The following is a 27,990-nucleotide window of genomic DNA, read 5'->3' as shown; positions in this document are numbered from 1 at the left end:
TTTCCCTAGGCCTATTTATACAGAACTACCATTATATGTTTTTCTATTAATTGGCCAACAATTTTGGAACAACTACAAAGTTTTTGCAATATATACATGAGATCAAGAAAGATAAGTGTATTGGAAAACTGTCATGAAATTCCCATTTAAATAGCAGTCTTATTTCATAGTTGTTAACCCTGAAGTCACTACTCACTAATCAGGAGAAGTAAACAACATGGTAGACAGTCTGTGTAAACAACTTCTTTGCCAGAAAACTTACCTTCTGGCAACACAGGTTCTTTAAGACAGAAATTCTTTTTGAAAATCTTGATTATACATTCTCTTACTGAAGCAGGACTCTTAAACCATCTTTAAGTCATGGACATTGAAGTTCAATAGTTTGAAAACAACTTTTCTACAGTTCATACAGTTCTAGTTATTTTCAACGAGAAACAAGGGAATATTTTATAAATATTAAAAAATTTCTTTATTTTTAAGGTATTTGCTAGCTTCTCTCTCCTGTTGTCCTACTACTTTCAGTGTTGGAGATTACAATCCTAATCCCACATCTACTAAGCCTTTATTCCTTTGGCTTTGTGAGGAAGCTTCACAGTTAGCTTCAAAGAGAGATAGAAATTAAATGTATTTCATAGATAATCTTTCAGAAGAAATAATAAGACAATTCTCCTTAAAAAGACTTGTGATATATGTTTTGCTTTGGTCATCATTTTCCAGGCATAGTCACACACACATCCTCTAAACTGAAACAGCTTTCCCACAGTATTACAAGATTTCGCAGTGAAAATAAACAGTAAGAGAGTTCTCAAAGTTTCTTTTTGTAACATTGTCAAAAATCCACTGTCTTACTATTCCCCATCTTCCTCCAAACTTGCAGGGTTTTGTGTTCACCCACTGCCTTGGCCCCCTGTATTCCGTACCCCTAACTCCCCTGGAAATTCACCCTGAGATCCCCATTTTGACTGGAATCATATTCTCCACTAGTGAGCCAGAAAATAAGTGACAGGAAGTGATGCCATCTCCTGGCTTTCTTCTATGACGGTTATCCCTGTGATATACCTGGGTCACTGTGATGGAAATTGTGCATCTCTCTCCCTGCTTTTTGAGTGTGTTGAAAAAAAAAAGGCTCAGCATGAGAAAAATGAAAGAGAAGAACACAGGTATATGGGAAAATCCCAGGAATGTGGGAGCTCACCATGCTCAGCTTGTTGCATTACTGGAGAGAGCCCATTATTGCAGGGCTTATTCACATCTGTAGGGATAGAGCTGAACTATGGAGACTTGGTGCATTTCCATTGTCAAATGAACAGTCCCACTTCCAGCCCTGGGAAACTAAGAGAGGAGTTTTGCAGGTTCTCATGAAGCCCATTTTTTATATATAAGTATAAAATCAGAATTCAGGCTGGGTTAGAAAGTGACTGGGAGAAATTGAACACACAGGCAAGCCTTGTGTGTCTTGGCGTGGCAGCTAAGCTCAGCTTAGAAGGTGGTGCTTCCACTGGTTCATTTTCTTTTTATTAATTTCATACGTGGGAAATAGGTTTGAACCCATTTAACTCTGTTTTAAAAATGGTTTGTGTGGTTTAACGAAACACAGATAATACTTGATTATCTGCTTTTATGGCTACTTTGTCAATGAGAGAATGACATTAGTCCCTTTGTTCTTGCTTTTCTGCTACAGACTAGCAAAAACAGCTTCAATTCTTACGAGAGAGATCCAAGCTAGGTTGGACTGCAGAAAGGATGTTTAAAGCCACTTCTCAGAACTGGGGCGTATGCTGCAGCTGTGCTTGCTCCTCAGTTCTGTGTTCAAAGCACCACCTTTGCCAGGTCCATAGCTTCACAGGATTATGCTCTGGAGCTGCCTTGGCTTGTTTCAGTTTGCTCAGAGCAACAGTACTTGTCATTTGGCACTGTGGTTATGAGTCATCTTCATTTCCACTGCCATTAGTTGAATCCTGTATTTTTTCAGCATTTCTTATTCACTTTACATCCTCTTTTTTTGTTTCTTAGTTTTTTGTTTTTCTGATCTGATTTGAAATACCAACACAGTGTTTGAAAATATGACTTAAAAAAAAAAAAGTGATTTCCACTCCTCTGTTACTTCTTTTTCTACAAAGTATATTGTGGGAAATGCAAATGTTTATTAGGTTATATTTTCTTTCTTTCATTGGCTGCAGTGTGAAGTAAACACATTTCATGTGAGTCTTTGTGTACCCTCTGAAGTATAGATACTGAGTGCTGTACTGTTGGTCATTATAAATTACTTTTGTTGTTTTGTTTTTCATATGAATACCAAAGTGTAACAAAGGATAAATCTCTATAATTGTTAGCTGAAATCTTAGTTTTCCACCCACAGTCTGGGTGGCACCAGAGAAGCACAATTTACAAAGTGTCTGCAGTTTTTACTCATTTTTTCTGGTTTTACGTATAATTTTGGCATCCTTTTCATCTGTGTCTTTTTGAAGACAGCTCTGCTAAAATGCACAATTTAACAGGTTCCTACTTGCTTTCATGACACTAACTTCATTTCAGTCATGACAGCTTTTTCTAAGGCTTAAGTTTTGTATTAAGGTTCAGTTATGATTTACAGTTATGCAATTTCATGCTGTATTTTTCTCACAGTATCTAAAGGCAGCAATAAAATACTGAAAAGCAAAAGCAAAAATTGCAAGTATCTGGTATACTGTACTGCATTGCATACCTTTCACCTAGTTTGTACATCATTAACATGATAGGCATGTGCTTCTGCTTGCATTTGTTCTGTTTTTCATACAATTCCAACAAAATACATTTCAGGAGATTGTTTATTATAGTTCAGCATTTCTCTTAACCAGGGTATTTCCTTTCTTCTCTGTATAGCTTTAAAACTAACCTAAATGACTCATTTTGTCATGTAAAATTAGCTTGCTAATAAAAAATCAAAAAGTGAAATGATACTGTCAAACTAGCAAGTTATAAATTTTCTTTCTGATGTTACACAACACTTTTGGCACAGTCACACCTGACATGTTTGTTGCTGCTAACTGCAGGTGTCTTGTATATGAGCTAAAAAAACCAAAATCAAAATCAATTGCTTATGCTGAGAAGGAAGAAGATTGTAGCAAGAAAAAAAAATCACAGCTTTAGCTTTTTTTAAAATGCATTAAGTTCAAAAACACTGAAGTCATAAATGTCATGACACAAATACCAGGAATATTGGTCAACATTATGTTTTGAGGTGAATAAGTGATTTTTAGATGCTGTGTAAACTAGCAATGATTTAAATGCTTAGTATCAAATTCTAGCTGCCCCAGCAGACAACACAAGGCTGCATATGTCACATGTGGGTGGCCTTGGGAGGACATAAAGGTTTGCAGAGTCGACATCTGAGCTGTTAAGCAGATTAGCCATGACAAAACCCAACTGATGCCTGAAGCATCATGGGCAGAGGGTATGTTCTGTACACTCCCCAGTGTGCTGTACTGGCCACCAGACACAGCCAACCCCTCCTAAGTAGGGAGAGAGGATGAATTCATCAAGAAGAGCAAAGAATAAGACTAGGGAGTGTGCAAGCCTCGTTATGTGTTCGTAGAGGAAAGAGCTGGTTCAGGACTGCCCTGCAATTTTGGTCTTTTGTTTCTAGGAAAGTGTGGGGTTTCCTGCAATTACTTCAACTTGGCCTGAAGGTTGTAAATAGAAATGGTTGAATTAAAGCAAATTAAGACTCTAATCATACAATCCTTACTAGTCTGGAGCAAGGCAAAAGGTATAAATTCAGGAACTAATTTGTCAGACCACTTGCGAGCAAGAAGGAAAGAAATCCAGGTCATGGGAAGTCATCATTTTTAGATATAAACAGCTCATATGCACATCAATTCTTATCTCTTTTTCTAACTGAGCTTCTAATGTCCTATTAAATCCCACCTCCTATAGGTAACCTTTTTGACCTCCTCTGTCTCTTTACATCTGCTGATGTGCCTAATCCTTAAATGGTTAGTCTTGCAGTTTTTCAAAATAAGCTCCAAATTTCTCAGGGCAGGAACCTTGTCTAAATTTGTATTTGTAAAGCATCATCCACACACTCTGCACCTGAGGCAATATATGGACAGTAAATGATCATGAACCTTCTTAGTGAATAACAGATGAGTTTAAAACTCTGTTCAGCTTACTCATTTAAAAATCATCTTTTAAAGTTTACAATATAAGTTGTGGTTGGAACATAAACATGACTGACAGTAAAGATATTTTAATGTTACTTCTTACATCAGTAAGCTGAATTGAAGTGTAAGAACAGCAGATTTCAGTATAATTATCATTTATCATTCAAAACTATTTATTTTTCTAGTTGTGTTTCTACTACCATAAAGTAAGGAGGGATTGTCATAGAAATGTCATATTTTTAAACATAATTTGAACTTCACAAAGACAGGAAGATATTTAAATCAAGCCTTTTGCCTGGACCTACAAAAAACATTACAGCTACTGTTGTTGGTTGTATACTCATAACTCCACAGAATTTCAATGCAATTACTCTTGATTTGCACTCTGCCATAAGAAACAAGCATGTCACGTTTTTCCTCAGGAAGTAGCTGTGCCAAAGATTGCTATAGGCTGTATGAGCTCATTGGGAATGTGCCTGACACACTGTATACCTACCTTGTTCATATATACTTCCATGGATCCATTACTGGCCACTCTCAAAGAAGGAACTGGGCCACCTGTGGTTGAATTCAGTATAGTTGCTTTTACAACCTTAGATGTCTGTGCAGGACTTCAGCTTATCATACAAGATGCAGACCAAACAAGTAAAATTAGGACAAAACAACTGCTGTTTAATAATAATTCCTGATACTTTTGCAGGAACCAACAAGATTTAGAGGACTTGTTTCCATAGGAAAAAAGGCCTGGAGGTACTTTTTCAGTCTTATCTGACCTTCTGCAACAAACCTCACTAGATTTGATTTTAATCTCACTTACTCTGCAAATGAGAAGCAAACATCATGGAAATGAATGGAATGTCATAAAACTGGATTTTAAATCAGAAATGGGCCAGTAACACTGTTTCAGAGGATTGTAACACAATTGAATTCAAAGCCTTGTCTATGATCTAAATGTGAAGGTATGGGGAACTTGGTTTATTGACTTCATTTGAGATTTTAGTTTGAAACTACTCAGAATTCAGCATTTTATTCTACTTCAAATCCAACCTAATTACAGTCCTATAAAGATGTTCAAAATGCAATGGAAAGCACAAAGGTCAATTCAACATGCAAATATCAAGAGAAAGCCGAGTTTCTCTAGTGCTGTATTTCCTGGGATTTGTCAGACTGTGGAGTTTTCAAAGTTTTTGTAGCTTTGGTAAACACCTCCTATGATCTGCAATCTGGGGACAATGTGACTGCCAGAGCTCAATTTCCAGCTTATCCTGAGGCCTTTTTATGCCCCACCTACAAATGTGCTTAACTAAAAGGTTGGTACTTATGAGTGACGTTCAGTCAGCATTTTCACACGATTAGCTTGCCAATTAAAAATGGGCTTGGTACTGAGTTTAGAAGTTAACTTAGATACTCCTAGCTTGGGCAGAGACTTGCTTTCAGGCAGGGTGAGGCCAAGTCTGATTTTGTAGGTGATGTCACATCTGCTTGGAGAGACGCCGTGACTCGCCAGGGAACTGGCGTGGCCTGGGATGGAGCACTGGCTGCCTTTGGCCCTTCTCCTGGATTGCAGCCAGAGGCAAAAGCTGTGAGACAGAAGCATGACTTTGATCCAGCGAGTGGCTGCAACTTCACCCAGTGCTTCCTCTTTATTTACTGTGGTTTCTTTCACATCCACAATATTATTGCCATGCTACCTATAATGGTTTCTTAAAAAAATCAATTTCCATCATCAGTTTAAATTCTTTTTAAGAATTACTCTGGGCATAGCCTAATTGCATGTTGTTTCCACTGTAAGAGGAAAACTATATGTGTCTGGGATTGAACTGTAGAGTGAAAGAAGGAAGATTTACAGAATTTTAAGTATACTAATTTTATATATATATATTATACTAAGAGAGAACAACACAATGACTTTCCTCTAAGTGATGTATAGACAGGACAAAATAATAGCTGTTTGTCTTTAGAAATGTACCTCCAGGTATTATTTGGGGAAAGAAAATGCTTATCTTTGATATCAAAAGCATTAAATTATCTGGGAAATAAAATGTTGAGATGCCGTATTGCACATTGAAAATGCACGCTTCAATCTGGGAACAAATTGGTTATTGAATGTTTCTAATTATACATATGTATGTGACATTATTCACTTTGTGCAAATAATTGTGATAACTGTCAATACAAATTAGATGTTCGTCATTTGCACATATTGTGTCTGATATTTTTCTTAAATGCTTGCACACTAACATGTGAGATGTTGCAACATAAGGGGTTCCCTTTTACTTGACTTCCTCACGTAAAAAAACCCAAAATATTTGAGAAAAGAGAGCATGATTATTGTTAACAATCGCAACAATTACATTTGGTCAATACTAATATTCTGAATTAGTCTAATTAATAATAATTAATAAAATTCATTCCCTTATCACTGTCCAAATCAAATAGCAATACAAGTTCTCCCAGTGGCACTCTTGCAGATATCACTTGTCAACACCTCCTACTCTTTGTGATTGCTTGAAGGGCCTTATCTTCTGTACAAGATGAAACTTGATTCAATTACATTTTCCCTTTTCAGAGCAGCAAACAGTAAAAGTCAGAAACTCTCTGAGATCTACATTTTTCACATGTTCCCTATCACTGTCATTTGTGCCTTTTACTTGTTAGACATAATAAGCATATTTTTCAGAGAAAATAACACTCTGAAGAGCCTCTGCACATTTGTCTCTGACCATCTCACTGCTTTCGCTTTCTTTAGAAACATTATCCAGAGCTTTTCAGTGGATGTATTATGTTTTCATAATACATTTTCTGCCTTATTAGTGTTTCCGTAATACAAAAAACCCACACATATTGTTTATGGGAATCAAAGATTGCCAGACGTATTCAGGTAACTATTCCAACCAGGAATTTTATTACTTTCAAAGTCTTATTTTTTATTCTCCAAAGATTACACATTGCTATTCTTAATCAAACTCTGGAAAAGTTCTATACCACTGGGGCTAAAAGTACCTCTTTGGTGCCAGGGGTAAAGAAAGATTTTTTTTAAAAAATTGCATTTAGTTCACAGAGACAGAGAGCTAATAGTAGCAAGTAATATTCTGTACATGTTCATACAGATTAACTGGTGTAGAGGGAAACAACAATGAAAAGGATATGTAAACCTGCCATGATGAGGCTCCCTGTATACCAGACTTCTCAGCTCTGAAGTTCATATGATTATGAAAGCAGAAACAAGGTCCTATAGCTTTTTCCTTTGTTGACAATGAAATCTAGGAGCTGATTTCTGTCTAGTCATTACATTGATGCTGTACATCAATAGACTACAGAAGGCAAACACACCCTATCAAAGTTCTTCAGCTAGCATCTATTGTCTACACGTCTCCAAAGTAAGTGGTGCTGTGCCTGGGCTGTAACTCAACAGAAATGCTCTATCTGCCTCCTTCATTGCATCAGGATTTTTAAATTAATTGTAGAAGGCTGCATTAACCACCGCTTCATGGAGGACTTTTTTTCCTTCCATCAGTGATGCTATTCTTTTCAGTTAGTCTCACTCTATGAAGAAACATTCATTGACCAGTGTCAATCATATACATTCAACCTGTGTATCCAATGATGTATTCAGGGCTTTGCTAGATGTCGAGACCAGTGATATGTGTCATTCCTCAGGGAGTTGATATTGGGACCAGCACTGTTTAGCGTCTTTGTCAGTGACATAGACAGTGGGACTGAGTGCACTCTTCAGCAAGTTTGATGGCAACACCAAGCTGTGTGGTGTGGTCAACACACTGGAGGGAAGGGATGCCATCCAGGGGGACCTTGACAGGCTTGAGAGGTAGACCTGTGCAAACCTCATGAAGTTCAACAAGGTCAATCATAAGGTTCTGCACCTGAGTCAGGGCAATCCCAACCACCAATATATGCTGGGCAGAGAAGAGATTGAAAGTGAAGGACTGGGAGGCTGTTGGCTGATGACAAGCACAACACTGGCCCAGAAAAGTTGTGGATGCCTTGTCCCTGGAAGTATTCAAGGCTAGTTTGGATGGGGCTTTGAACAACCTGGTCTTGTGAAAGATGTCCCGCTCATGGCCATGAGTGTTGGAACTAGATAAACTATAAGATCCCTTCCCAGCCAAGCCATTGTATGACTCCATGATGAAATAGTGAATTTAAGGTAAGGCAGGATAAGAGTGATATATTTTCAATGCTTAAATAATCTGATAAAACTGTTTAATTATTTTTGTAAGAGCCAAAGAGTGCAGGGTTTTAATAAGCTGTCAAAATTTGCTTGACATTCAAAAGGCGGACACATTCAAACAAGTCTTTGTCCTCATTGTCTCCAGTCTGACTAAATGGTGATAAAACGATCAGTCCAGAGCTGACATTCATAATACAAGGTTTTAAAAGCCTTTTACAGGTTCACTAAGTCCAACTCCTTGTTGTTGTAAGCAAAACGTCAGAGGTGTCCTTTCTCCAAAGTTATCAAGTTCTCATCTCCTAGTAATTAGATGTGTTGTTTGCTGTCCTTTAATTATAATCTGAGTGACACTGCAGAATACTGAGCCTTTCTTTGTTTATGTTGCTTTAATTCATGGAAAAATAATGCACTTTGAGTGGAACATACACAGGTTCCTCTTCTTCTCTTATTGTAATAAACCTCTTCTAATATTTACTCTAACAGGATGTAATTCTAGTGTCTATTACAAGACCATAGGATTTCTGACATAATTTGTGGGAATGGTGTATGCCTAGCAATTAGAATTTTTGTAATAGGATATTGATTCATTGTAATACAGTTTTGTAAAGAAATACAAAGAAGAAGGCAAAATAATTTTCTTTATTCTGTCTCAGATTTGGCCTAGTTTTTTACCAACCCTGGACTGCCCTTTCCCTCCCCCCAGAGTCCTCCCGGCAAAGGGGAAAAAAACTGAAAAAAAAATGAAAAGAGAAGAACCAAAAGAAGCTGAACTGAATTAAAAAGAAATTATATTTTCCTGACATTTGCAAACACATATATACAATGTGTACACACCATGTAAGACCCCACTCCCAGGGGAAAGGGAAAAAGGAAAAAAAAAAGGGAAAAAAACAAACAAACTTGTTAACCAGAAAAGAGGAAGAGGCCCACCTGGCTAAACCCATAACATATTCTCAATACTAAATACTTTCTTCGCAAATTACTGAACCTTTTTACAAGACAGAGCCAGAAAACTGTTCTTGACCCAGATATAAAACAGAGATCTTTCAAGGGAGACTGTCTTTCCAGGTGAGAGGAAGGTGTTGCTCAGAGGATTTCTGTTACACAGATAGGCATGATAGTTCTTGAAGAATTTTAGTACTTCTGGGCTGACAATAGGCAAAAGCAAGATTTAGGGTGTATAAGAAATTTTTGTTTGTCTAATTGATTTTCCTCTATAATTGCAATTTCTGACTGTGAGGGTAAATAGAAGTTTGAATTGAAGAAATCATAAAATCCTAAGTAAATACATGTTTCTGATTTCAGTGAGGCTGTCTTGGTAAGTGTATAATATCCTGAGAACTTGAGTGGCCTGTAGTAGCAGATCTATAGAATTCATCCATGTGCTAGGAATGACAAACTCTGAAAACTAAAACGTGCATCAAAGTGACCACAAGAGGACAGAGACAAAGATTTTTCATGTCTGGCTTCCATAATGTGGAGTTACTTCAGGAATCTTTCTAAAATAGCAATTCAGTGATCTTGCTTATCTTCCAGTAACTACCACTATATTTTGAATTTTTCTCTTCCTTTACTCAGTGTTACCTGAAACTGAAAGGGAGGGGGAATTTTCATGCTCATTTAGCTTCTTGCACAATCACCTGCATGTTTTTCCTTATTTCAAACTTTCAGGAAGATTTGGTCAACTACTTCTCTACTTTCCAAAATCCTCGTCCTGAATCATTCTTGCTGCTTTCCTTTCTCTCAATATTTTTGTTATAGTTCCCATTTCCACAATGTGTTAAAATCATGCTCCTTCAGTGCTAACATGACTCATCCATCCATTTGAGGTTTGATTTCCAGATCACACTTCCTTCACACACTTCACAAAATCACAGATCACAGAATATTCTGAGTTAGGAGGGACCTAAAAGCATCACTGAGTACAACTCCTGACCCTGCACAGGACCATCCCCAAGAGTCACACCATGTGCCTGAGAGTGTTGTTCAAATGTTTCTTGAACTCTGGCAAGCTTGGTGCTGTGACCTCTTCTCTGGGAAGCATGACCTCTTCTCTGGGAAGCATGTTCCAGTGCCCAGCCATTATCTGAGTAAAGAAACTTTTTCTGATATCCAACCTAAACCTCCTCAGACACAACTTCAGGCCACTCCCTCAAGTTTTGTCTCGGGTCATGACAGAGAAGGGATCAGTGCCTGCCCCTCCTCTTCCTCTCATGAGGAAGTTGTAGACTGCAATGAGGTCTCCCCTCAGTCTCCTCTTCTCCAGGCTGAACAGACCAAGTGATCTCAGCTGCTCCTCATACAGCTTCCCCTCAAGGCCCTTCACCATCTTGTTTGCCCTCCTTTGGACAGTGTCTAACAGCTTAATAACTTTCTTATACTGCTGTGCCCAAAACTGTGCACAATATTCAAGGTGAGGTCACCCCAGTGCAGAGCAGAGTGGGACAGACCCCTACCTCAGGCTGGCAATGCTTTACTTGATCCCTCCCAGGACATGGCTGGTCCTCCTGGCTGCCAGGGCACTGCTCACTCATATTTGATTTGCCATCAGTGAGGACCCCCAGGTCCTTTTCCAAGGAACTGCTTTTCAGCATCTCATTCCCCAGTCTGTTCTAATATCCAAGGTTGCCCCATCCCAGGTGCAGAATCCAGCACTTGCCTTTGTTAATATGGTTGGTGATTGCCCAGCCCTTTAATTTATCAAAACCTCTCTGCAGGGCCTCTCTGCCTTCAACTTTCTCTGTTTCACTTAATCACCTGTTGTCTAAATGATTATTACTTCATCTCTTCATGCCATCAGTTACTGGAATGATCTCTTAATCATTTCCACCAAATTTTCTCCTGAAGAGAGAAAGGCCTATCTTTGACTTCAGGTGACTTTCACCTTCACTTTTCCCCCTATCCCCAAAGTCCCTAATTTATCATAAACTAGTGCTTTGACTGGTCACTGCCTTGGGACCTTTTTGGAATAATGAAATATCCTTCTTGATTGGTAAAGTGGTTTTGGCTTATAACTTTGAGCAGGAGATTTTTTTTTTGCGGGAGACGGCTGGGAGGATGGTTAATATACTCAATACAAAATAAAAGACCATTGTTTGTGGCTTTTATTTTGATGCCAGCAGTTTTTCCTGCTTGACAATTTGCATTGTATTACAGCTGATCCATTGTTTTATTTCCTTCAATTTTGACATGATGAAAGACCATGGAAAATGGTGAGGTAATATATATATTAAACTTCCCTGGGGACATCACCTTGTCACAGGGGAGAAATTTGCATGCCCTCATGAAGTTGTGTGCTATGCTGGTGGTGGTATGTGCCTCTGGCAGGGTCTTCCATGCCAGACAGGTCTCAGCTGAAGGCTCAAACAAAGTGTGTCCATGGGCAGGATGGGCTCGCTAGTCCTCCAGCAACCATCCTAGGAGAAGGGCAACTCTAACTCCAAAACCCAGGCAGATGGAGCTCACTTAGCCCTGTAAGACTATCCATCTAAGAGAAGGATACTCTAACAAAACCTACGTCCTGAGGTATTCGCTGTCACCATCCAAGCTCACTCGGCCATGGCAGATGAACCTTAGGAGTAAAGGGTGGAGCCAGTTCTATGCACACTGTGCCTCACATGAAAAATCCATTGCGCAGGCTTGAAGGGTTCACCCACATTGCAAAGTCCTGTTGCAACAAGTGAGGGTCGAAACGGCAGGTAAGGAAGTGCTGAAAGCCACAGACCCAACCCTGCATGCAGGCGGTTCAGGATATTGGTCATTCAAGACTTGACCCCAGAGATGACAGTCTCGTGAGGCAGTATCCTGAATGACCAAGCAGCCTTTTCTAAGGAGAGCACTACTGTCCCTTTGGAGGTTCCTTCTGCCTCATTGGTGCTGTCTGTTGTAGGGATGCAATCTGCAATGGTGTGATGATTCTCCTGGTCCTGGAGGTTATTCCATTACTAGGAGAAATTGTGCTCCCCTCTTTCCCTGACCACGTGGCCCCTGAAAGCCTCTGAAAAGGACACACAGAGACCACCAGAGAGAGAGAAGGAGAGTTTATTGCTACTCAGGGGTTTTTATGGGCCTTGGAGGGAACCAAAACCCACTAATAGAAAATAAGAGGAGGTTTGGCTCTGGGCCAATGGGAGCAAGGGGATTTACTTTCAGTAGCAGAGGGGTTCAGGTAACAGGCATGTCGCAACCTTCCTCCAGAGCCCTGAGATGACAGGGTATTCTGGGAAGAAGAAGTAGTGACTTTGCATAAGGACATTTTAACAGGCATTTTGTACATTCAAACAACATTAAAAACATCAGTTGTTAAAGCATTATCAGTGGCTTGTTGATCTTCTTCACAAATCCATTTCTGGCCAGATTTTCTCCATTCCAAATATTGTAAACCAATTCCCAAACACTAGTTGCTCTACATGGAGCGGGGCCTAGAAAAGGTGGCCTAACCAAAGCTCATCTCCACACCTGATTGGAAAATGGTGGCCAACTGGTATCTCCCAATGAGGTCAGAAAAGACAACTCTGAAAGAACCGTTCCTCAGCAATATCACCAAAGGAGACTTTCCACTCTGCCTTTTGTGACTGGACTTGCCTATCCTGCATCAGCCTTTTTAGCCACTAGCACACTTGTAGCAAGCATAGGTAGAGCCCTTCCTAAATCTTCTTAATAGTTGGATAGTATGAGCAAAATACTGAAAAGAAAAGGCACTTTAGGGTAGGGCCTCTGTCTAAAGTGTTTCTTTGGGTAGTGAACAGTCCTTACCCTCCAGCATTTCCCCAAGAGGTTGATACGCCATCTTGTCTCACTTACTGCCCTGCAGAGCAGTCAGGAGTCTCTGAATAGTACAGTCAAATTTCTTTGACACTTCCTACTAAGGTCATTCAGGGACACATCCTATATGGCCTGATGACAGAAAAAGTGCTAGGAAGGGAATTGTTGAATAAATAGCAAAGTGCTGGAAATACAGGTTGACATTTAGTTTCCTGTATTCTATTACTATTGAACAGATGTCTGTTTGCTACTGTTGATTTTTAGTCACTATTACCAAGACAAATACTTCCTCAAAGAAAATAAGCAAAGAAGGCGTAAGTCCTTTGCTTTCACTTAAGCAAAAGTGCCATAACTTTCCCATTGATATGTGTGTGTTTTGCTCATTGGATTCACATTTTGTTTAAAAACACACCACTTGTGTTATCATCTAACACAATCTAACCCACATGTATTATCAGACAATCATAGAATGGTTTGGGCTGGAAAAGACCTTGAAGATCATCTAGTTCCAACACAACCATCCTGCCACAGCCAGGGACATCTCGCACTAGACTAGGTTGCTCAAAGCCCCATCCAACCTGGCCTTGAAGATTTCCAGGGATGGGGCATTCACAGCTTCTCTGGGCAACCTGTTCCAGTGTCTCACTGCCCTCACAGTAAACAATGTCTTCCTTATGTCTAATCCAAGCCTACCAGCTTTTTCAGTTTGAAGCTGTTCTCCCTTGCCCTATCACTACATGCCCTTGTGAAAAGTCCCTTCGAGCTCTCTTGTATGCCTCATTTAGGTAATAGAAGACTGCTGTAAGATTTCCCCGGAGCCTTCTCTTCCCCAGTCAGAACAACCCCAACTCAGCTTGTCTTCACATGAGAGGTGCTCCAGCCCTCTGAGCATCTTTGTGCCTCTCCTCTGGCTTCACTCCAACAAGTAAATGTCCTTCCTGTGCTGAGGGTCCCAAAGCTATGTGCAGTACTTCAGCAGGGGATCTCAGAAGAGCAGAGTAGAGGGAGAGAATCACCTTATTCAACCTGCTGGTCATGCTTCTTTTCATGCAGCCCAGGATGCAATCTGCTTTCTGGGCTGCAAGCACATGTTGCCAGCTCATGTTAAGCTTGTCATCAACCAACACTCCCAAATCATTTTTCACAGGGCTGCTCTCAATTCATTCACTGACTGACCTGTGTTTGCCCTTGGGATTGCCTTGACCCAGGTGCAGGACTTTACGATTGACCTTGTTGAACTTCATGAGGTTTGAACAAGTCACCTCTCAAGCCTGTAACAGTCCCTCTGGATGGCATCCCTTCCCTCCAGTGTGTTGACCACACCACACAGCTGGGTGTCGTCATCAAACTTGCTGAGAGAGCACTCAGTCCCACTGTCCATGTCACTGAGAAACAGTTTTGGTTCCTATATCAACACCAGAGGAATACCACTCACAACTGGTCTCCAACTGGCCATCAAGTTGTTGACCACAACTCTTTGAGTGCAACCATCCAGCCAATTTCACTAAGTAGTCCATCCGTCAAACCCACACCTCCTCAGAGACAGTGTTAAATGTCCACAATATCTGTCCACTTTTCCATCCCAAATCTCATTAAAAAATATGAAATAATCAGACCAGAATGCTGAGTTTAACAATGAGTTTAAAACTAATACTGGTTATGCAGTCTGTGTGAGCACTTCAGTTTTATGCTTTCAACTGAAGAGTCTTTTCATCAGCCAGATAAATAAGGAAACCCATCAGAAGCCAATAAATACCTCCCCATTCAATGTCTCATTGAGGTCTGTCAGTGGCATTCCCAAATTTTAAATTTTGTGTCATGAAGCTCTCAAGTGAAAAACTGTCATATTTCATGACTCAGATCCTGGTAAATTGCAGAGTATATTTCAATAGATTTTCAAGCAGGTGATTAATGTAAAAGTTTACACAAAAATTTGAAAGACTACCTGTATTACAGGTCAGATTCTTTAACCAATAATTTTATGCTTTCCCAGTCCTTATTACATGCTTTGCACACTTGCTTTCAGTTTTAAATAGGTAAGTGTATGGTTATAAGCAGATAATGACTTTTAAAAATATATTTTGGCACTTAATTTCATTGACGGTGAAAGATACTGTATTTTCATAACAATGTTAAAATCTCTTAGATTTTGATACCATAATGGAGGACTAGGTAAAATATAAATTTCTATTTAAGCTACAAATATTTAGCCTAGTATTTAAAGTTTTCTTTTATTTTTAAATGCAGATCACATTACATTCTTTCAGATTTTATTTATATAAAGAGATTTTCTGCAACATTCTTTGGGAACTAATTTTTAGAGACAAACTTCTAGTTATTGGTTATGTACTGAAAACTACAGATGTGCTGTATAAATATGCACAATAATCAGTTAATAAACAAATAACATAAGTGTGCTGGACTGGGCCAAGCTGATGAATACAACAGAATACCAAGTGAAAAATAATAACACTGCAAATGAGTAGTGATATTTCTCCCAAGCATTGCAACAGATTGATTACTTGCAATGTGGGAAGTTCATGAGCACTGCGTACTCCATGATCCTATGGATTTCTCTTCCACGAACTTCTCTAATTTATCCTTCTATCTGTGCAAGCCTTTAATTTCCAAACAACCCTTTCACAAGTTGTGCTGAACCTTAATACCTGCTGCATGAAAAAAACACCTCATTTTGTTTCTTTTCAACTAACCACCTATAGATTATTTTAATGTCACTACTTCTGCTATTGAGAGACATAATGAGCAAGTAATGCCTATTCACCCTCCCCATGCCACTCCCCATTTTTTATGACTTTATCATATATACCCTCAGCTGCATTTTTCCAGGCTAAAGTTTCCTATGCTGTGTAATTGTTCCTCCTCTGGAAGTCATTCATACCTTTGATCAGCTTTATTGCCCTTCTCTGTGTGTGTCTGCTACAGCTCTTCCATATCTTTTTTTGAGGTGGGAGTATCAGAGCTGCATGGAACATTCATTATGTTAAGGACAAAGCAACACCTTGATAATCAGAAGCAATATTTCTCAAACAATTTTAGTGTTTACATTTATTACAACACTTATTTCTCTCAATTTCCTATGACAAGTTAGGATTTTAAATTCAAGATTGACTAATGAATACTGCTTTTGGCATAGCAAATTCAAGTTTGTTTTTAAGTGGTACAGCTCCAGGCTAGCATATGTTTGCAATGCTGGTTTGCCTATGCTGAAACCAGACAATGCAGATCCAGTTCTACCTTTAAATGTTTAGATAATAATGAGTCATGCCAATGGAGATTGTCTAGAACAGTTCAACTACAGCTCACTAAATAATTAAATAGGGGCATAGAAACAACTGAGGCATCGAAGTTAGTAGTCTAGAGCAGTCCAATGTACTAAGGAGCAATGTTAGCAAGATGTCTCTTCCTAAATGCTCTCTTGATAGCCCACTGAGACCCGTTGTCATATGGTGTAAAAGAGCAAGGCAAAACAATGAGCCCTGAAAGAGAGCACCAGAGCTCTCTTTCATATATTCTAGCACAGTTATTCAAAAAAATAATCCCAGATATCTCACAGGCCATTTATGAACGTAGACAGGGGTTAAACTAGCCTGAATCAGTTCTTTATGTAAATGATGGAAGAATCTGGATCTATTTTTTATTGCACTTGGTATAATTCCATTAGAATTATAAGTTACTGGCATAGTTTACCTTTTTTGTGTGTGTGCTACAAGTATAATTCTCTTTCAGTCTTTCTCATTTAAGAATCAGAGATTTATCCTGTAAGTTACAATATTCTTTTAAAATTGAATATTTAATCAGATTATTCTCAACATGGTACATTAATCAATGTAGTCCATTTATTTCTGATCGTGGTATCATATGATTTACTCAGGACAGAGAAGTTTTAACAAATAGGCCCATCTTTCTTGAATAAAAACAAATTGTCCTTCTATTTTACTAACATATATTTTTTGTTTCAAGCATTATCATATTTCCTGGTTTTCTTATTGGATTGTTTTGCAAAATTAATGCTCTGGCAAGGGTTTCTTTTTTTTTTTTTTTACTATTTGCTTTTGGTTATGCATAACTTAAATTTTCATAACAAGCTTAAAAATTCATTCAGGGAGTCCAAAGTGAATATATATTTTAATGCACATTCATTTATTTCTACACATTACTTAGAAAATTAAAACAATGAGAAAAAATATTGTCAGTTCAACATTATGACTGAAAATTTGAATAATGCAATGTAAAGATGCTTGAGGTTGACATTTCTTATGATGTGAATAATTCATAGTATTCTGTGCTTATCATGATGCCATGACAACAAAAATATTTCTCCCAACCTCTGAATTCAGCAAGAAATAAATTAATTAAACAATAGAACAAGAGCTTAAATTTTCTTAGTTTGGAACTATGAATTAACCAGACACAACAATCTCAGTATAAAAGACCATATCCTGTGCCGAATAAAATGTTACCAAATTAGCACAGTTCTTCAAAGAATTCTAATGACATCTAACAAGTTTTCCCTAAATAAAAGTTTAATAAGATACTACTGAAAGACTCTTCAAATCCCTCTGAAATTCTGGAATACATTGTCAGTTACAACTTTAAATCTGTAATGGAGATTTGTGCATCTTCTCTATGCAGTGACTTCTTTCTTGCTGGACAGGTTTCAGTTACCACAAGTGCTCCACCCATTCATATATGAAAGATTAGCAATGAAAAGAATTGTTGAAAAAATAAGCTAGGATTGAATTAGTAAGTATATATCATACAAGTCTACCTTGCTTTGTAAGGAAACAATGGAAAACTCTCTGCACTGAATCAGCACAAAGAGTACTGAACTTTTCCCAGGCACTTTGAGGATGGGAGTAGTGTTGTACCGAGTTCAGTAGTCACATTATACTCCTCTCAGGTATGTCTGGCTTCTCCATTCCAAGACAGACAGAAATTTGAGTAAATGGTCTCAGGATTATGTTTACTTCCCAAATCACATACAAGTTTCATCTTTTTAGAGGAACATGAATATTATTGCAGTAAGAGGAGCTGTTGAAAGTGTTGCAAGCAGATTTTCCAAGACATGGGCATCGTGCTGGAAAAGCTTGTAATAAGACAGGACCTTTGCAGAGCATTGTTCCCAGGAAAGATGTTGATAACAGTCTCCAGCTGCCAGTGACATGGGGTCAACAATGAGAGAAGCCGCTTCTACGTGCTACAAAACCTGAGATGTCACCGGGAGGGGACAAGCAGAGAGGGGACCAGAAGGGTGATCAAGCCTTTACTCAGCACATGTGACTGTACATGTCTGGACAACTTGTAGATGAATCCTTCAAAACTATAACTTCCTTGTTAAGGAATGAGCAAGTGATAATGAACATATGGGAGGTACCACACTGAAATCATGCATCTTTTCCTTGCAAACAATTAGTTGTAGTTTGCCCCAGGAAAGGGCTAACCCCAGTCCAGTTTTATCTAGTGAATGACCATCTAGTGAACACCTCTTGAACTTACCCAGCTGGGCACAGGATGAGGACCATGAGAAATTTAGAATTAAATTTGTAGCAGAGTAGCACAGCAGCACAGCAATAATTATATTATATACTCAAATTGCACACAGGAACAATGCCAGAGTCACATCTGATGCAGTCCATCTGTGATCATCCAGTAGCAAGAATATGGGTAGTGCCAGAACCATGACAGAAAAATATTAAAGATGAGCTGAAGTGGGGCAATAAAAAGGCTTCACAGGTCTGTAGCCAACAGTGTAGCCCCCACATTTATGGACCCAGGTTCTGCATCACAGATGAGGTGACTACATTATGATTGTCTCCTGAAAGTAAACCAGAGCAAATCATCCCTTTAAACTGTTCTACCCCATGAAGCTGACATGTGAGAAACTGATTTTTTTCATCTAGACTTAATGATTCATTTTATTTATAAAATTGAAATTTTTCTCCATAAATTTTCTACCTTTATTGTGCCTCTTTTGGTTTTCCTCTAATTATTACTCTATAGTGATTGATGAGCACCTGTCTTACTCTATTACTTCCTCAAGAAAGGGTCATTTTAGGCAACAGCAAAGATTTCTGTAGTCAGCAGTCATGGCGATTTATATGACTGACTTCAGATTGATATGTCCACAATCTGTAATAAAGCTTTTAGTCAAATGAGGCTCAAGTAGGCCTCTCATTAGAAAGGAGCACTTGATGAGTGAAGTCCATTTGTTCTTTCTTTACTTTGTGATCTGTGTTCACTAAATTCTCAAGACTCCAAAGTCCCTGAACCTTTTGTTTCACTCTTCTGTTCAAAATCTCCATGCACCTCAGGACATGCTCCATCAATGAAGATCTCTCGCCAGCATGACACTGGGACTTGACTCTGCAGCACTGGCATCAGTGTGGATTCAACTGCTGACCAGCAGACTTAGGAACAGTTCCTAACCACCAGAAGCGTAACACAAGGTGTGTAAAAGTTTCTAATGTTCATTTCATGTGACTTTGCCAGCAGTGGTCCTCACAGTCTTTAAATTCAATGCTAAATCTTCCTGCAGCATGTAGGGACAAATAAGACCTTATTTGAGGATCCTGAAGAAACAGGGAGCAACCTAAACTGACTCAGCAGTAACTGGGAAGAAAATGTAGAGGTTAATCCATGGCTGTAAAGAGAATTAAGAAACCATCCATTTGCTCTTTGAGTTTCCTGTTCAGGTTAGGTGTTTAAACCAATTCTTTCTTATAAAACATTGAAAGTCAGGGTATAATCCAGCTGTCTGTGCTATACAGGCTGTAGCACTTACACTATGAGGCACATGTATTTAAATTCATCCTCTGCCTCTTTTCTGTACTTTTTGTGGAAGTGCCCAAGGCTATTAGGTAATAACTGTCTGCAGAGAGGTTTCAGGTGCCTGTTGCTTTTCCCACTAGACTGGGAGTTGGGAGGTTCAGCCTGGAATCCCCCTTCCAAAGAACACAACATATCAAATTTAATGTTTACTTGTAAATGGGGACTACCCAATCCTCCTCCAAATCTGTGTTTTGTGTACCAAGAAATCTCTTACAGAAACCTCAAATAGGAACTGACAGAGCTGACTCAGAATTTCTCAGGGATGGATCTTGTGCTTCTAAGTTCCCTTTCCATATCTACACTAGCTTTCCTCAAACCCCAGTAACAACGGTGGGGGTGTAAACAACTTTTCATCACATATATTGTTGGATTTGAAACCCTGTAGAATGAATACTTTAAAAATATTGACCTACACATGATCATTTATTTTTACAAAATTATTTTCAGCACCCTGTGGCTATCAAGGCTCTTGTGTTGTTGCTGCTGCTTTACAAACTGCTGAATAAACACAGACCTCAGCAGGAGTACTTACAGTGTAACCTAAACCTTGGAAAGGCTAAACAATTTGGAGAAAAGAAACCAATAGCACAGCTATGCTCTTTTTGCTGTTCAAGTTAGTGCATTGGGACTTGTGGAAGATGGTGAACAAGAGGACAAGGGGAAGGACAATGACAGAAATCAACAATAAAAATGTTCTCCTGCTGTCATTGTCCTTGCTATTGCACAGCTTAGCGTGACCCAGTATTTCTAAGAGATTTGAAATCTCTGAATCTTCTTTAGTTCTGTATTCCATCATGTCTTTATGAGCATCTAGACCTGTCTCTAGAGGAAATGTCTGCTCTGATTACAGCCCATGTGTTAATTACAACACAGTACAAGACTTCTGAAATTGCTATCAAATCCCCAGGGAGCTTCCTTTGGAGAGAAGATTCTTCCAGTGTCTCTTTCCACACCTTCAGGAGAACTCAGGCCTGACCTTAGCAATTCATATAAACAGAAATGTATGTATGGAAATACTTGCCTCTTTAACCTTTTGCCCTCCAGTGCACAGTGTAATGAATGCCATGAGAAGGATGGATTTGTCTACTTTGAAACTTGGAACTGATCCTGCAGGGCAGGTTTCACTTGGGCCAAGCCACATGAGCTGCCTTTCCCTGTCTCTGTCTTATCTAGAAAGCAGTCTCCTCTCCTCAACTTTGCTCCTCATGGAAAGCAGAAGTGGGTGTATGTGTAAAAGGGAAAGGAATGAAGAAGTCAGGAAAAGAAACCAATGGACTGCTAAGGGTGAATTTCTTATGTTTTAGGTATGTTCTTGGAATAACTCCTATGAACCCTGCAGAACAAAAGAGCACACTGAAATTCATTGATGTTTTTAAGCTCAGACTGTATGGTTATTAGAGTGAGAGGGAGGAGTCAATGTTTTTTATTAACAGAGAGAGTAAGCCAGTGTTTGGGAATTGATCAAAAGTATCTGCAAAACTTCTTTTTCCCTCATATGAAATATGTGATTTCTTAGGAAGAATTTATTTTCTGTCATTTCTTATTTCTGTTTCTTGATCAAGTATTTATCAATAAATTTCAGACACCTACAGATATTTAGTACTATTTAGTGTGTTTTTATGGTCAGTTTTCATTTAAGTGAATTTAGAATCAGCATGCTCAGTATTAAAGCTTTTAGATAAAGTTGCATCCTGGATACTGTGACAAGTTACAGCTACAGATGTAGGAAAATAATTGATAGTGTCGGTATATAGGCAGGATCTCCAAAGCCTGTCACTGGCAGTCTTCACTGGCAGTAGCTGCATTCCTTCATCATTCCATTATCACCAGTAAAGACGCATCGGCACCTACAAGTCTGACGTGAGGACTGCCTCTAATGCCACTGGGCTTTTGTCATACCTGTGCCTCCTGTGTTAGTTTGCCAAGCTGGGAATGTGGATCCGGGGATGGCTGTAGGCTTAGGCAAAACAGGAAACTGTCTAGGTCAGTAGGCTGCCAATTAGTCACAGTGCTGGTGGAGGCACTTCTGCGTGGGTGCCAGGGGAAAGGCATCCGATTTTTCAGCAGCTGATACGGCTTGAGTGGCCTATCCCTGCTTTTGTTTGGAACACTTGATGTTGCTGCTTCAGCTGACCTGACGATAGCTCAAAAGGAGAGCAACTGTCTGTCTCTTTTCCCCACGAGCCATTAAGCGTTCACTCCTGAATTCCAGGATCCTTTTCTAGCTTTTCTCTGGGTAAGAAAGAGACATAAAGACTCCATCAAAACATGTTAGTCACAGATACATCAGAAACATTAAAAAATTCCATCTCTATAGGGAAATAGGAGATAGCAATTAAAAACGAATTAGAAAATCAGATGACATTTATGGCAGGTATCAGCAATGAGCAAAAGGCCTGTAAAGGAATGGTAAGAACAATTGTAGAAGAAGCTCTACAGTTAACTCATAATTGTAAGAAAGTGTTTTCACTGTGTAGTAGGATCTTTTTACCTTTAGAGTACTTTTTGATATACAAACAGGACGCCAAGATTCTGGTAATGTTCAATGTGACGTGGTACAGAAGATGGAGCAGGCAGAAATATTCATTGATATGTGAGACAAGAAACACTGCCTTGACCATGCAACTGAGATGACAAAAGACAGAGCAGCTGAATGATTTTTGTGGGTTTCAAGCTCATTGCCACATGGAGAGGAGGCTGAGCATAGTGTTGAGATCAAAGGGGTTTTGAATATTACCAATGTTGAATAAAATTGCCCTTTACAGAAATGGGTCTAGAGGGAGGTAAGTTGGAAAGCAAACAAAGCCGCATGTTTGTAAAGCAAAGAGCACACTGCCAGAAATAATCTTTGTTTTTAGTTTCTCACATAACTCAACAGTACAAAAGCGAGACTGTATGTACTCACTGTCAAATGGTTTACCTTATATCATATAGAATATATTGCACAGTTTTTACTTAGAATATTCTGCATATAATGCAAAGAAAGTAAGTTTTCATGTTAAACATATATGTCCTACAAAACCATCTCTTTTTTGTGCCTTTAATAAATGCAACTCTTGAGAAATAGCATACATTGATATAGAACAAACAATGGTGTGGTCATTTAAAAACATCTTTTACTAATATTGCCATTTTTCAAAGAAAAATATTATTATGACTTTTCTGAACTATTTAATTTTAAATGAAAGAACATTTGTCTTTTATTCTTACCTATGGTAAACAAATACTTCTGAATGTATGTATGTACATGAATAAATATTTAGAGTAACATAAATTACAAAACTAGCTGAAGGTTTATATTAGCATTCCCCCTATTGTGAATGAAACTTTATTTCCAGAAGACTATTGTTTTTTCAAAGTTGGGGAAAACATTATCATGTCCTTGAAAAAGTTTATTCTGCAAGCAAAAAAGTGAAAAGGGCAACCATGATCTCGATAATAATATCTAGACATAACTTTAATAAATATTCTTTTAATAGAGAATAAGCTTGTATTTGTTTCTTACATAGAAAGGTGATACTTTCTTTTACAGTAGGATTGAATAAAATCTTGCTTTTTTAAAAAATCTGAAGTGAGAACTCACTAAACTTATTAACATAAAATAATATATTACGTTAAATTAAAATGGATCGTTGAAGTCAATATGTTAAAGAAATTATATCACTGACTTACAGATACTAGTCTCATTTGCAATTAGCTTCCCTTGGGCCAATCTACTTGACAGTCAAACCACGTAGGCCTCTGAATGTATTTATGAGAAAACAATGTGCCTGTCCTAATGTTATCTTTAAATGGAGCAATACCAATTAATCTCATTCCTTTGCCATGAGTTGTTACTGTGAACATTTTTATTCAACAGAGATGATTTTTGCACTTTTTTCTGTTCTACTCACCCTTGCTGTTTTCAACATCAGATCACCTTGGAAGACTCCTGTATGTTCATTGGTGCATTATATACTTATGTGTGTCTTTGAGGAGCATACTCTTTATTATTTTACTGGTCTCTTTATGGTTGGTAACTACTGATAATACAGAAGGACACTCTCTAAAATGTCTTTTTCTATTTAATGCTTTGCAGTATCTTCACAGTTGTATAACAGGGTAAATTTGCTAAGTTTTCCCAACCACTATATCTTTTACAAGGCTCTGAAGCATATGAGGCAGTCTTCTATCTCCTGTTTCAATGCACTTAAACACTCAGAAATGTCAATGCATTTGCATGGTCACTGAGTCATGGTCAGCATTTGCATCTGTATGAGATGATCTGTTATTTCTGTTCTTTCCATAGCTTATTTGAATTTTATTGTGTTTTTATAGGGAAACAAAGATCAGTGCCACATCCTTTGTTCTTGACCATCTCTGTCCAGCTTGGATGACCATAGTGTTGTGCTTGCACCACCACTGCCATTGGAATATCTGCAGGACCATGGGAACACAAGAACTTTTCAACCATGTCAAGATCAAGCATTTACTAAATGTGTTTTCCTGGTTTGGGAGAGTTTTATTAATGTTTCTAATATCAGTGTGTTTCTTTTGAACTTGAACAGCATATTGTTAAATCTCGTGAGTAGATCACAGAAAAGTCACTAACTCATAGTTATTTATACAATAACTGTATACACAGGAGGGGCAGATAGGCATAGAACAGTATAGGGAAATGAAGATGTGTGCAGACATGGTGAGATGCAAGCATATCACAGCAGGTTTTATTGGAAAAGAGGCAGAGGGCCCAGTGGTGATAAACATCAAAAAACACTGCATGTTTTCTCACTTGTTTGTTCCCAGACCCCAAATGAATTATCACTAGATCAGGTTGGTTTGTTTATTTCATTTTTACACCTAAGCAAACAAAATAAAGAGGGCAACTGCTTTGAACGAAGAAAGAATTATTAGAATTGTGAGGTTAATGGAGTGGTCATGAAAGGAGAGTGAAAGCAGTCCTAAGGACAGATATTACTGGATCTTCTGCACACAGTCATGATGATAATTGTGGCACTGATTGATGGGCAGCCATTAAACTCGATATGAGGTTACTTACTGGTTTGTGGCTGTTTGTTCATAAATAGCATCCTTCTCCTGGAACTTCTTTGAAACACGTCCCGGGGCAGGAATGTCTATAGTACATTCTACAGGGAGGGAAAGCAAGATATGGAGCTGTGAAGTGAGTAGTCTAAGGATGTAGATTCTTCTGAAAAGGCCCATAAAATTATTTGCATCAGCTGGGTCCTAATACAGCCTTTGATCATTAGCTGACTTGTCTTTCTTAAAATATTGGATCCAGATTAACTCAAGATGAATGGTTTACCTGTGCTTTATACTGCAGTAATCATTAAATCTTACTTTTTGGAGAGTGCCACATGGAGAAACCCCACTGCAGAGTTTGCCAGGCAGCTGGTGCATTAGCTAGGTTACTGAGAAAAGCCTGGTAAAAACCAGCATCCAGCACATAGTGATATGGTTTTATAGTCAGCATCCCTTTTGCAGCTTAATTCTCCATCCCTGATGTGCAGTGATGCCACTTCAGAAAACACTACCACTCATCTTGGCTATTCTGTCTCAGGGTTGTCCCTTCTCTAATTGTATTCGAGTTCAATTGGCAAGGTTGCTCCACCAAAAGGCTTACAGCAAAGTGGTGTTGCTGTGGAAGTTCCTGTGTCCCCAAAAGCAAAAAGTAACAGAATTGCTGCTGCTGGGGCATCTTCCCCCTTGGGCCCAGCTGAACACTGGGTCTTGGTTTGTCTGCTTATGGGGTAAGGTAGTCCACAGGAAATCACTGCACTCGCTGTCAGCAGCTGGTCAGAACACCCTGATCCTTCACAACTCTCATGTGTGTGTTCAAAAAACTGTGGGTTTGTCACAGTTTGTGACAGTTTTCCAGGCCTACCAGAGCTTGAGTCCCTGCTGAGCCTTGAAGTCACCTCTGGTTAGAGAAAGTAAAGTTTGATATCCAGGCACCCACTTCAAGTCATGAGAGACCATGCTGAGCCTATCAACACTCAAACTATGAATGGAAACAGGTAATTTATTTTCTTTTACTTCTTCCATCTCCGAATCCATCCTTCAAATAAGGGGGAAGGAAGTGGTAAAAAATAATAATTCTCTGGGGCCATGATCCCAATCCTAAAGCATGATGTCTGCAAGCAATATTCCTTAGACCACGAAACACCTAGAATTAACCAATTTATTTTGCAAATATTCCAGATGTTTTATATGTTATCTATTTTTTACAATTTTTCAATGTGAGTCTGCAGATATATGAAATGGCATGTATAACCAGGAAACTTGTAAAAGCACCTTAAAAAATGTAACCTGCATAACATTACAGTGGACTCTGGACTGTGTAACAGAGCAGAAATCCCTGGACTACTACTGAGATAGTACTGTTAGCTGCAATAGTGGCATGTTGCATTCAGACTAATTAGCTGAAAAGCAGTTATGCTGTTTCAAAACTTTACCTAGTGTTTCAGCATGGTGCTATTATGAGCCTATAAACACGTGTTAGCTCTCATATCAAGTAGGTTTGTTTTTAAAATTTTAAAAAATACAGTATCCTTGTGCTGAACACCTTGTGGAACATTCCAGTACAACACTATATTAACTTCTATCAGGACTGATTCATTATCCCATAACCTAAGTACAGAATACTTTAAACCAATAGCAAACAAATGTAATTTTCTCTGGTGACAGATGATGAATTTATCACCTCATAATGAGAATGCTGAGAAGCAAAATTTTTTCTAATTGAAAAAAATGTTCAATTTTTTCTTATAAAGTTTGGGAATAAGGGAGGAGAAGACATTTGGAGTCCTGTCATTTGTCTTCCCAAGTCAATCTTATGTGTGAAGGAGCCTGGCTTTCCTGGAGATGACTGAACACCTGCCTGCCCATGAGAAGTGGTGAACCAATTTCTTGTTTTGCCTTGTTTTTCTGCACAGTTTTTGCCTTACCTGTTCAACTGTATTCATCGGAACCCACAAGTTTTCTCACTTTTACCATTCTGATTCTCTTCCCCATCCCACTGTGGGGGAGGGAGTGAGCAGCTGGGTGGAACTTGGTTATTAGCTGGGGTTAAACTACAACAGGCTTTCTTGGTATCCAACATGGGGCTCAAAAGTCTTAATATAACAACAGATTTTATTAAAATGTGCTGGGTCAATTTTATAGCTGTTATTGCTGTTTAGCTAGTAATTGGCAGACTGCTGTGCTTGCCATGGGTATCACTCGCCTGACCGTATTTGGAATCCGGAGTCCATGTCCATGCTGCAGCAGGTGCACCTCGAAGCATCAGTGGCTGTGCATGACATCATACTGGAGTACCTCAAAGCGTGTGACCATGGATAAGCCTGTGACAGAGCAGGTACTCCCCTGAGGGACTGCAGCCATGGGTGAGGCTATATTGCAACAGGTTTACTTCTGAAGGGACTGTGGCTGTGGTTAAGACCATGCTGGAACAAGTCTATCTCTGAAGGCATTAGCCCACACAGAGGACCCTGCTGGAACAGGTGCACTTCAAAGGGTTGGCAGCTATGGGTAAGTCTATGCTGCAGCAGGTACACCCGTGACAAGCCTGTGGCTCATAGGCTGGGCTGCATGTGGCTCAAAGACTAGGCTCCCCACTGAGGGACTGCAGTCTGTCAATAAGCCTACATCCAACTCAGATTATCCAGCTCAGATCTCTCCAACTAGGAGCGCTTCAGTTTCAAGGGGGTTATAGAGCAGAAAAGTTTTGTCAATTTGATTTTTTACACAAAGTTTTTTGGCTTTTTTAAACAATGAATTGTTCCTGCCCTTTCTGTTTGTTGCAGCCTTTCCTGATCTGTACATTTCTTCTCCAACCACTAATAAATATTTAAATCACTGCAATTCTTTGATGACTTCCATTGACTTCTGGCCCCTAAGAAATGGACTTACAGCATTATGATGATTTGGGTGGAAGAAAGTAAGCAGGGATTTTGGCGTCATCTTTCAATTCAGCTGCACACCCATATCAGCCCAAAATGAAACAGTGGACATCTGGGAGATACATCTTGACTTCTGCCTGTCAGC

The 27,990-nt window shown here is 38.9% G+C and overlaps 1 long non-coding RNA gene across 1 annotated transcript in view; it reads right to left on the bottom strand.

Moving 5' to 3' along the window:
- Positions 1-21,536: 21,536 nt before the first annotated feature.
- Positions 21,537-27,990, bottom strand: part of LOC139671571 (uncharacterized) — a 47,698-nt gene continuing 41,244 nt past the window's right edge. Inside the window, exons 3-4 of the long non-coding RNA XR_011697752.1 lie at positions 24,983-25,070; positions 21,537-22,176 (exon numbers count right to left, since the gene is read on the bottom strand). This is a non-coding gene — a long non-coding RNA (uncharacterized lncRNA). The remainder of the gene's footprint in view (positions 22,177-24,982; positions 25,071-27,990) is intronic.

Source organism: Pithys albifrons, chromosome 4 (assembly GCF_047495875.1).
Source record: "Pithys albifrons albifrons isolate INPA30051 chromosome 4, PitAlb_v1, whole genome shotgun sequence".
NCBI lineage: Eukaryota > Metazoa > Chordata > Aves > Passeriformes > Thamnophilidae > Pithys > Pithys albifrons.
Note: the sequence above shows the minus strand (reverse complement) of the source record. Positions and strands in the feature narration are given on the sequence as shown.